Source organism: Saccopteryx leptura, chromosome 3, assembly GCF_036850995.1.
Source record: "Saccopteryx leptura isolate mSacLep1 chromosome 3, mSacLep1_pri_phased_curated, whole genome shotgun sequence".
In the NCBI taxonomy this organism is placed as follows: domain Eukaryota; kingdom Metazoa; phylum Chordata; class Mammalia; order Chiroptera; family Emballonuridae; genus Saccopteryx; species Saccopteryx leptura.
Genome location: NC_089505.1, coordinates 315,584,030 through 315,596,118, shown reverse-complemented (window position 1 = coordinate 315,596,118; position 12,089 = coordinate 315,584,030). Strand labels below are relative to the sequence as shown.

The 12,089-nt window shown below is 35.2% G+C and overlaps 1 protein-coding gene across 2 annotated transcripts in view; it reads right to left on the bottom strand.

Annotated features, from left to right (window-relative positions):
* TOX (thymocyte selection associated high mobility group box) overlaps nt 1–12,089 on the bottom strand; it is a 308,505-nt gene that overhangs the window by 249,093 nt on the left and 47,323 nt on the right. The window contains exon 1 of one of the 2 annotated variants that reach the window (XM_066379005.1): nt 5,388–5,527. The exons of the other annotated variant lie outside the window; for it this stretch is intronic. The gene's annotated coding sequence lies outside the window, so the exon portion shown is untranslated. Of the gene's footprint in view, nt 1–5,387; nt 5,528–12,089 lie in introns of those variants that run through there. 2 annotated transcript variants of the gene reach the window in all.

Genomic DNA, 12,089 nt, shown 5'->3' with positions numbered 1-12,089 from the left:
GCCCATTGATACAGAAATTTCTGCTATATGTTAGATTAACTGAAAAGCCACATTCCACCTATGTAGGAAGTATCTGGTAAAAAAAAAAAAATTGACTATGTATATTTTAAATCCCACCCAAGAAGTAACTAGGAATTGGCCAAAGTAACAAGTCTTTATTTATAAATTAAATTGTCTCCATTTTAACTAACCACTTGGGAAGAGCTGATAAGGTCATGATATGTCTAGATTAACTGAGTTTATTTTGAACAATAGATGATATACAAAGCCATTTCTACTTTATTAACCTAAGAATTAGAATTTCATTCCTGGAATAAAGGGTATGAGAGAGTTTTAAATTTTTATTTGAAGACATTAACTAGTAAATTTAAATAAAAACATCATTCCGGGAAACTGTTAATCATGAAATGAAGAGTTTGCTATAAAATTTCCTATTACTCTCTACACCTTGCAAAAAAAAAAAAAAAGTCATGCACAAATAGCAAGTATTTTTTTCTGACACTACACTAAGCTCTTTATAATTATGTTGTACACACAATGAAAGGCAAAGTGTCATAATACAAACATTGCATTTGTTGTGAGAATTAAAGAGTTGTGTAAAAAATATTTAGAACAGTATCTGACATCGAATACATTCAATAAAATCAGTTCCTAGAATCTCATTTAATCCTCACAACAAATCCCTGAAGCTTAGAGATGTAAAATAATTTGCCTAAAACACTGTCCTACTCCGGAACCTATGCTTGTAACTGTGCTCTTCCTGAGTATAAATAAACAGCATCACCTTATCTCCCTTCTCTCTTTCTCCTTCTCTGTTTCTGTCACCATGCAGTCCACATAAACAGAACAATTTGTATACGAATGACATAACGCATGCTGAGTAGTAGACTTACATATTTTTATAGCTTCATTTTCCATATTTTCTAAAGGTAACAGGTATTCCCTTAATAGTCATCTATTTTATAAAGATCCTCACAAACTTAAATCATAAAAAGTTTAAGAAGTTATAACTGCCTAGTTACTTACCATCAATATTAGCAAAGAATCTTTTGTAGTACAGTTATTATTATAGCAAATCAGTCTTTTAAGTGATAAAAATAAATACAAAGAATTAGACTGCACCCCTCCTGACACTTCTAATTCTTCAAGGATGAACAGCAGAACAATTCTGTGAGTGTTATTTGGAATCGTCCAGAAGGTGCCGTAGAATGTGGAGGACAGACAGGTCAGCCCCTGCTCTGGATGGGAGATCATATTTTGTAGATGTGAGACAAATTTCAGTGTGCTGTTTTAAAAGTTCTTCCTTTAGACACCGGTTTACTTATTATATGGAGACTTGAGTAAAAGCTAAGCAACTAAGCACATCGCATGCCAGCCATGCTTGCCCATGTAAATTTGCTAAGGCATGGAATTGTCAAGTGCTGAACGTGGAAGATGGAACAGCTCATCTCCCTTTGATTGACCCACCAATGGTGGCCTTTTGGGAGGAGCTGAGTTTGGGAAGGAGCTTAGGGAGAAAGAACGAAGTATGCTGTTCAGGAACACATATTCAAAATAACAAGGAGGTAGAAGGGAAAATGGCAGTAGCCAGTTCCTTCAAGTGGCAAAGAAGGAGCAAGTGGGGCCCCAGGGGAGCAGCGGGGGTGGGAGGGCTGAGGCCAGACCTTGCAACCAAGGCGGAGGAGCTGGATCCACCCGCTCCCTCTTGAAGGAGGTACCTTGACAATTTCCTTTCTCCTTTTTCTCTTTCTTTAACAGAGAGAAGGACAGACAGACAGGAAGGGAGAGAGAAGAGAAGCATCAATTCTTGGTTGTGGCATCTTAGTAGTTCACTGATTGCTTTCTCAAATGTGCCTTGACGGGGGGCTACAGCAGAGCAAGTGACACCTTGCTCAAGCCAGCGACCTTGGGTTCAAGCTGGTGAGCCTGTGCTCCAGCTGAATAAGCTGTGCTCAAGCTGGTGAGCCCACACTCAGGCCAGCAACCTCAGGGTTTCGAACCTGGGTCCTCTACATCCCAGTCCATGCTCTGTCTGATGCTCTATCCACTGCTCCACTGCTTGGTCAGGCTCCCTTTTCTTTTTTGAAGATACTAAGCTTAAGATGGCTTCACTCTTATAATCACGTGATAATTCTCAGCTAACAGTGCACCAGTGTAACACAGCTGATATCCTTCATTCTCAGGCTGCCAATTCCTTGTGGGCGGTAATGGGCCCTCAGCTCCAAGTCAGAAGCCTGACCGCCCAGACTGCTGGAGGTCAGCAAGCTTCCTAATGTCATTCCCCACTATGACTCTTTCCCTCATAACCACTATCTAGCAAGAATCTCCTTTACCCAGAACCTTTTGTCTGATTAATGGAAATTAACAAGTGAAAACCCAGGCCTGCAGTCTAGCACACCTGATGGCCAACTTCTGAGCAAGGTGAGACAATACTGGATTTTTCTAGAACATAGGAGACAAGAAGGGAGGGGACTTTTAAAAGTAAGAAGAATCCGGCCAAAAAGATTTGAACTCATCTAGGCTCTGGTGCTCTGGTAGCTTTTCTGTTAGTTTGTAGAGGGAGGAAGTACAAAAAGTTTTTTTAAACAGATGATGAGTATAGTTAATGAAAAAAGTAAGACTCAGTTGACTATAAGCAATTACCTTCCAGCATGTAAAAAAGAAAAGAACTTAAAAAAGATACCTTTTTGCTCTCCTTTCCCCATGACACCAAAATTAAAAGTAAATTAAATAAGTGCACACACAAGTTGCCTAAGACTGAGAAAGTAAGGCTGTTCCTGATGTTCAACTAAGGATTAGGTGAGTCCCACAATCTCCCCGTTCTAGCTATGGGGAGAAAGCAATTTCATAGAAAGTTAAAAAGAAAAAGAAATTTTACTGTTTAAAAAAATATTTTATAAAGGAATGCTACCTAGTTCATAAAGATAGAGTGGCAAAAAAATAAGAAAAGAACTAGCAATAAATATATCTTCTTTGAACGAATTAATGCTAACATTGTTTCTTAAATCTCCATACAGTAGTCTACTGTCAAATTAGATAAAGTGGATTTATATTATTATTCCAGAAAGAATTCCATATCAGGAGGGCCATATTTCAATGAAGAAAGAATTACATTATTTTTCAAGGAAAGCACATTACTCTTTGAAAAACAGAAAAGTTGACCTTGGCAAACAGTTAGTGAAATTGTTCTCGACTTGATTTCCCTTATATGCAGCGTGTGGGAGAGCACATATTTAGTGCTGCTTTGTGGCATTGTTTCAAATGAACTCTCATTATTGTAGCCAGAAATGAGTAAGGAACATCTAGAAAATAGTTCACATTATAGTGTTCGGAAATGATTGAATTTTTGTTTCCACCTTTTATGTTAGGTAGGTAAAAAAATTTTTTAGGAGGAAAATCATGTAGATTTGGGTAGTAAATAGCTGGCTTAATGTATATTCTTTACCCCTTGGTCGATCATAGTCATTTTTTTTTCCTTAATCAGAGATAAATAAAAATAAGCATTCATTTTTTGATAAAATCCTAAAATTTTGTAACTATTTCCCATTTCATTAGGATGCTATTACTGTACCTCATAATTCAGCTCTTTTTTCCAGTGGCATTCTAACTCTTATAACAATTTATACAGAGTGTTCAATTTTGTCAAGGCAAAGCTTTGTATCCTCATGTACTTCTGTTTTGCCTGTGGTTTACTCAGAATTATCTTAACAGATTTATTTATCCTAACCTTTTCCTTTGTGCTTATCTCACTGACTCCCATCCCCACTACTGTTCTTGGTAGTATCATTTTATATGATAGTAACATAATGATAGGAATAGCAAATATTTGTTGCATGCCAACAACGTTTTTGAAGCAATCTTTGCATGTTGTGTTACTCAGTTCTCTCAGCAACATCATAAATTAGGCAATACCATTGTCCATGCCGCAAATGAGGCAACCAGGACTCAGAGAGATTGATTCTAAGCTGCCAGTGTCACAAAGCTCTTAACGGGTAGAAAAAGGACTTTATTTCTGTTGCAAAAAGCTGAGCAGTTATCTAGCAAGGCGATCTCCACCTTGTTGTTTAGGCCTGCACATTTTATTTTAAGAAGAGAAATTAAGCCATTCTTGGATAACAACTCTGCTGTTGGGGGAAAAACTAATTGAAAAATAACATAATGAAATTTTTCATGCTGAGTGTCCTTCCCTTTGTCAACTCTCTACTCAAAATCTACCGTAAAGTTCCAGTATTTTCTATTTACTGAGAAATAAATGAGTCAGCAAGGATTATAGTACATACTGTACCAAGAGATTGTACAGTAAAAATGACAAAACAGTTGATGAAAACAAATTTCTTTCAAAATTACAAACAAAAATCTGGATTTGACTGTGTGTGTATATACATGCATGCACGCACATCAAACCATGTTATTAAAATGAGTGGATCAAGGTGTTTTGAATGGCAATGCTTCAGCTTCTAAATGATCAATATGGAAAATCACAACCAATGCAACCAAAGCAATGGATACTGATTGTTTTAAGAAGAGGCACTTGACCAAAAAAATAGTTAATAAAAATGCCATCACCCAGTTCACCCCCTTTGCAAAGAGAACCATCTAGCCTCATATCTCTAAAGACAACATGCAGTAAAGGTTTAGTAATTACCTGGCATTTCCTCTCTTTGATAGTCTCCGTCTTCTGTAATTTCCTCTACCACAATTTTTAAATAAAATTTTTAATAATGTTTATTTGGCAAAAGTCCCCAATTTTCCCCTACCCCATAGTCCCTCACTACTAGTAAAATTCCCACCTGGTCTTTAAAATTGCTGAGAAGTTTCAGAGTTAGTGGCCATGTGATCCGATAAGAGGACAGCAAGTCCTTGAAATAAGGGCGGTTCTTTTACTTTTGGTCATTGGGACCATTTAACACATTCCTACATAAAGCAACCTAGATAACAAGAAACCTGGAAGGTCTGGAAGTACGTCCTCTTGGTCATCACCATATAGGGGGAAGACAAAGCTAGAGAAGGCACCCTAGTCCTCTGCTGGAGCCAGGGGAGCCAGAAGGGGCCTAGCAAATTAGCATCACTTTTCTATGACACTTCCTAGCTCTTCTCTTGTTCCCATCATATTTTTAATGTTATTAATGCGTTTTTATTCAGATTTTACAAATTCAAAACCTCACTTTGAGGAATACTGACTTTTCCTAAACTAGCACCTCTAGAAGAGGCCTTCACTGCAGCGTTTTAGGAATCTTCATTATGTAGTTCTCACCAACACCAGAAAAAGCCGCCAAGCACCCACATGATCCCTACATAACAGAACGAAAGGGTTTGTGTTGTAATTATTAAAATTCAAACCTAAAGGTAAAATATAAATGAGCTAAACATATAAAAATAATACTTACTGCCTCGGGGCAATGTGCCTCTTCTGCCTCCTAGTCCATTTATTCCCCTCCACCTCTCTCCTCTCCTTCTCTTACCAGCTCAACTCATGTCACTACAAACCCTTTCTCTGGGCTCTCTTAAATACTTCCTTTATACTTACCACTCACCAGGCACCTTGCTAGAACTGTGGAACTTGGGATGGGTAGAACAAATAAGCCCAGCCTTAGGAATTTGAGTCAAGAAGACAAGACAAATAGCTATAAAGCAGTACTGTGAGGGGGTGGGGGAGTGGGTGATAAGTGTAAAGAATGAAGTCCTAACTTCCCAGTTGTTGGGAAAGCTTTTCCGAGGTCAATTCTTAAGGAGACTGAAAGAGGGATAGACAAAGGAGAAGATATCCAAAGAAATGAGACTTTAGAGCAAATATCAGCATGAAGAGGAACAGGGTGATTACTCAAGAAGGCATAATAATTTTAAAAATACAGAAAATTTAACAAGATAATTAAATATATAAGATGAATTTGGAGGGTATACGGAAGGGAGGAGACAGTTTCTACCTAAGACTTATTTGAGCAGGGGGGGTGGGGTGGAGATCAACAGACAGACAGGAAAGGAGAGAGGTGAGAAGTATCAGCTCGTATTTGTGGCACTTTAGTTGTTCATTTATTGCTTTTTGCATGTGTGCTTTGATCAGGGAGCTCCAGCCAACCCAGTGACCTTGGGCTCAAGCCAGCAACCTTTGGGCTCAAGCCAGCTACCATGATGTCATGTCTATGACCCCATGCTCATGCTGGTGACACCATGCGCAAGTTGATGAGCTCCCACTCAAACTGGCAACCTTGTGGTTTCAAACCGGGTCCTCAGCATCCCAGGTTGACACTCTATCCACTGCACCACTACCTGATCAGGATCTAAAGCATTTCTTTTGGTGTGTATCCCCAGAACGTCTCTTTCAGATGACCAGCATTATCTGTTCTGAGTAGACAGCTTTAAAGGAACATGGTAGCTGGGTCATATTCTCCATTTAAAAAAGAAAAAGAGATTGTTTTATACTTGTTCCCCAGAAGCAGAGATTGAAACAACCATAAATTTTCACTCTTTACTAATGATATCAAGGCCACATGTATACCTTATTGTTACCTCCAATTACACAATCTATGAGGATTACTTGTAAAGCATAAAGGGTGTCTTTGTGTGTGGAAAAAGAGAGAGAGAGAGAAAAAAAAAAGAGATCAAGAGAGTAAACATTATAGAATAAAAGGCAATCAGATCTACAGTCAAGCTTTAAGTCTATTGAAAGTCAGTTTTTTCCCTGATAACATAGATTAACTTCTCTAAATGGTTTGATTTAATACCTTTAACAAGAAAATTAAACCATAGTGAGTCTTTCATAATAAAGAAAAAAGCTTATAAATTTATTCTTTATAATTTTTTACTTTTGCCTGAGTAAAAATAAGCTTGCAAAAAATCTTCAAAAAAGGCATTTGGGGGCCTCCAGATGTACATTTTTAACTGATATTAATTACAGAGTACTAGCTACTAAAATCCTATAAACTCCTCACTGGAACTATTTACAAATTAAAGATTAAGAACATGAGAACCTCAAGCCAACACAGCAACTAGCAATCCTGTGTCTGCAATGTGGGCCCGCCTAGGGAGGGGATTTGCTTGCCAACTGAACCTATACAGGTAAAGATCTCAAACACTATAGATTCAGTGCTAATTGCTTGTTTTTATTTCTCATCTAGCAATACAATTTCCAAGTTCATTTTGTTCGAAAGATTGAACGTTGGCCAGACTGTTCTAGCTAATGATGGGATTACTCGACTAAGGATACCGATTTTTACTGAAAACATAGCTTTAGACTTAATCTCAACTGTAAAAGAGTATTCCAGTTTTGTGTTTCTGAAAATCATTACTGTAAATCACATAAATGGAAATGTCTATAGATGTATTTAAGTAAAGAAAAACATTCTTAAATCCTTTTGCTGTGATGATATATATATATATGAGCTATGCTATGCATTCCTTGAGGATCAATGTTGTGCTAAATGTACTATAAAATATGAGATGTTGAAAATGACATGGGTTTAAATTCCTTTACTAATTCCACTGGGATTCTTTCAGTGCTTGGAAGGGGAGGAGTTTGAAAGCAAAAATAGAATGGAGACAGATATTAGTGCCTGTTGTAATTACTATGTTCCCCATGGTCTAAAATGCTAAAAATGAATGTTTCCTTTATTAAAAGAATATAAACCTTTCTCACTGAAAAGCTATTAGCACATATAATGTGCATGTCTGGAAATCATGCCAACTTTGTCATTCTTTTGAGAACTTCAGAGACTTGGGTTATTGTATAGTCCTGAATTATAGCCAAAGCATAATATGCTGTTCTCTAATTTTCTAGCAGATTTTAAAACATCAGTTTAAGAAATTCTACTCATATTTAGTTACTCAGTCTTTTCCTACAAATTAAAATGTTTGCACTGCCTTAACCCTGGAAAAAAATTCCTACTGAATTTACAAAAGAGAAGACACATTAGTAGACTTCATCAAATGCCAACAGTTCTATCAATAAAATAATTTTAAAATAAAATTCTAGAAATTTATTAATATAATATTTCTTTTAAAATAAACAAACAAGCTTCTCAGAAGTCAAAACACATAATGAAGGTTTTGGTCTGCTTACACCATTCTTGGGCATGTAAAGCCACAAGGAAATGAATAATATTAATTTGTACCTTTTGTACAAATACATTTCCTCCTGTCATTTAGAAAGCAGAAATTGTACCTTAACATTATCAACATTTTTTTCTCTGATTTCAGTTCTTTCGTTGAAAAAGTAGAACAAAACAAGAAATGTTACTTCTCTGATGCAGTTTTAGTTTAATTTATGTCAACTTAGCATATTTTAAATAGTCTGTATAATTTTAAAATATAAAAGGACCATTCTAATGTTAATTTGAATCAATCTTCCAAATTTATGATTCTAGGTTTCTAAAAGGGGCCTTCTTAAGGGGGCCTTTTTAAAGTGAACAAAAAGGCACCAGGAGGCTGCCCAATTCACTTTTAACCTACTTACATGAAAAAAGAACTGCTTTGGTAAAGTCTAAACTACCACAAGCTCAGGTTCAAGCTAAACATGCCAGCATATTAGTGAGGAAATGAGACAGCAAATAGTAACTCCTTTCATACTAGTAAAAGAATACTATATTTATTTAAAACAGTTGGCAGAAATTTTCATTTTAATTAAATTACATTTACTGAAATAACATTTTCGTAATTAAAAAAAAAATAACCCATTTCTCCTAAAGAGCTAGCAAAAAATAATCACAGTAACTTAAAGTGGGCAAAGGAGTAATGTGATTGTTAGAATAAATGGGACTCATTTGGATTACAATTGCACATTAGTTTGGTATTCTTCAGTGAATCAGGAGCTACTATTAGCCTCTGTTGCCAAGTAAAGTTAATACAAAGTAGATAGCAAGTTTTGTAATTACTGGTTTTTTAGAGGAAGTAACTTAGTACAAGTTTCACGTCACATTATATTTTTATTACTTGTGAAGGGTTCAGAACAGACCTCCCCAAATTGTGCCATTTTGGCGTGTGAATTATTTTAAGGTGAAGGCAATCAAGACCCTGAAGGCTCAGGGGAAAATTCTACTCCTTCTTTAACTACCTAGAACAATCTAAATTGGGGAGCTTGCCCATAATAAGATTTATCACCAGAAACAACATTTTATGACCTATCTATAGAACAGGGCAAGCTTCCAATTACTGAACATCTGCTCTTATCCTCCTGCAAATGACCTTCCTCCGCTATGAAACTCAGGCGCCTTATCTCATCTTGAGCCCAGAATGTCATATATACCCATTCTTCCTTTCTGTCCCACACGCACATAGGTAATGAAGTGTGTTTATTTTCTCTTATTAATCTGTCTCATGCTGATTTAATTATTAGACTGGCCAAAAGAGCTTTAAAAAGTAGAGGAAAATTTGTTTATCTTCCACGTTTATTAGAATTGTAGAATATTAGATTAAATCAGATTAAAGATGTTATAATCAGACCTGTTCCTTTTACAGATGAAGACAGCAGGCCCAGAAAAGTTAAATGACCTGTTTTTGAACCATTTAGCTAGCTAGAAGAACTATCTCTGGAACTCAGCGGCTTTCCACTGAGCATCTCTGTCACAGAGCCAAATATTGACACCTTCATAGGATGACAGAGGCATAAAAAAGAGAGAAAATGTGTCACCATCCATGTGATGATGGGAGAAACAAAATTCCATTCCAGCCTAAGGTTCCGTTTCTTTAAATCTGTTTTCTTCCTTCTAAAAGTTCATACAAGAACAAAAGTTTAAGTTTCAGAGAGAACAAAAATCATGAAATAATCAAGTTAAGTTTCACTTACTGATAAAAACCAATGTGTGAATAATACATTTTTATTACTTACTGATAACAGCATAAGAAAAAAATTTTCCATGAAAAAATATTGTTTGGAATACTAAATTCCTTCCAATAGACAAAAATAAATAAATAAACAAATAAACAAATAAATAAATAAATAAAAGGTCAACTGGGTCAAATGATAAACTTCATTCATGAAAGTTATACAGAAAAAAACATTTAACATAAACATTTAATATATCAAACTATGGGGAACATGGATATTCACCTTGAATATTGCTGAATGCTGGTCTTTTTTTTTTTTTTTTTTTATTAATTTTTAGAGAGGAGAGAGAATGAGAGAGAGAGAGAGAGAGAGAGAGAGAGAGAGAAGGGGGAGGGAGGAACAGGAAGCATCAACTCCCATATGTGCCTTGACCAGGCAAGCCCAGGGTTTCGAAGAATGCTGGTCTTGTGGAGTACAAAATCTTTATGTGGCATAGCGGAGGGAAATAAAGTTTCTACCATACAGATAAAGACTTATAGTAGTTTCACAGATGTGCTGTTGGATAATTTATGAACAAATGTCATGATTAAAGCCTGGACAAGTAGAAAGTTTGCTACACTTGTACAAAAGGAACACCAATGAGGTTTCAGTAGCATCCTTCTCCATTTTCAGTTTAAATCAAACTATAAAGGAAACAACCACACAACTGCTTTTTGAGACCAGATTAGCACTGTATTAAATGCTTAACTAGTTGCAGTACAAATACAAGTTAAAACTAATAATACTGAGTATTTACCACAATGACTTATAAAATAGGGCTTCTATTCTTTACTAATTATGGATTGCCTGCCATTTGCCCCCAAATTATATGTCTCACAACTCAATTAAATAGATCCCACAAATTCGTTGCATACAAAACTTCCCTCAAATTCTTTCAGTAACAATCTATTCCTTTTTCTGCTCTGTGTAATGTTGAATTGAACCATAGTATAAAGGCAATTTTAATCTCGCTACTGTTACAAACAAACAAACATTCTCCTTAAGAATCTAATCTGCAAATTAATTTCCTTATTCACTGTCAGTTCATCTCAATTTACAAGCTTGCAGGTCAAATTCTTTATGACCAAACACTTATTATGACTAAAATGCAACAAAGCTTAATTTTAATTAAAAAGTGAACATTTCATAAGATTAAATTCAAACTGGTAAACACACAAATGTTATGCAAATAATATCGCACAGATCATTAACGTGCCTGGAGATATGAATTGATATTCGGGCAGAGAAAGAGACAGTTTCAAGAAATACTGAGTTAAACCAATTTGAACTTCTGCCTCTTCCGCAGACCCTCTTAGTTCCTCTTAATCTCTCTGCCACAGGGATTTGGTATGCTATCATTTTCTAAATTTAAGCATAGAAAACCAAAAATTCTAGAAGTCCTCCTCATTTGGGAAAAAGAAAAAAAAACTATCTTAAAGATATCGCTTAGCTAATGTTCCAATTTAAAACTACAATTATAACAAACACAACATAGTATTATTTCTAAACATGTTTTCTATTTCCAAGTGAATTATGAAACAGCTTGACTGGCCCAAAGCTATTCGTTATAAATGGTGGAGACAAGAATTCATTCCAAGGATCAGGTTCCTTCCATTATAAAAAGCAGAGAAGCTTATCTTTTATTAAAAACTCCATCTCAGATTAGAATTGTGGGCACAAGTCTGAAAAAAAAATAAAGACTTTATTTTACTTATTTAATTTTTATATCTGACCCAGTAACAATTCTTTCCTATATTTTTCTCTGATAAAAAAATGACATTTCTTTCCTTGTGTTTCAAAAGTATGAAATTGTATCTGTCATTTTTCTAGTATAAAAAGGTATAATTATAATAATTTTTATTACATAGTTATTATAGATAAAATAAATAATCTAACTATGTGAACTGAAAAAAATAACTTTGAATACTAGATCTTATAAATGAGGACAATAATGGTGTGAGTTAATATAGGCAAAGCTCTTTTTTTAAAACCATATCTGACATACAGAAAGTGACAGATAAATGTTCAACATTACTATTATGCTTACCATGTCTTTACATAGGATCTCATTCTGTGCATATTTAACATTCACACAAGTTTCCCAAAGATCTCTTTATTTTATTATTAATACTGAAACATATTCACTAATTCTGAATAGTAAAAACAATTATTTTAAAGGTAAAAATAAAACAATATTTTTCTCAATGTCTATTAAGTAATAACATTCTCTATGACCAGATATGGGGCACAGAATTGAATGCAATATAGTGTCAGTACTCATAGAGCTTCA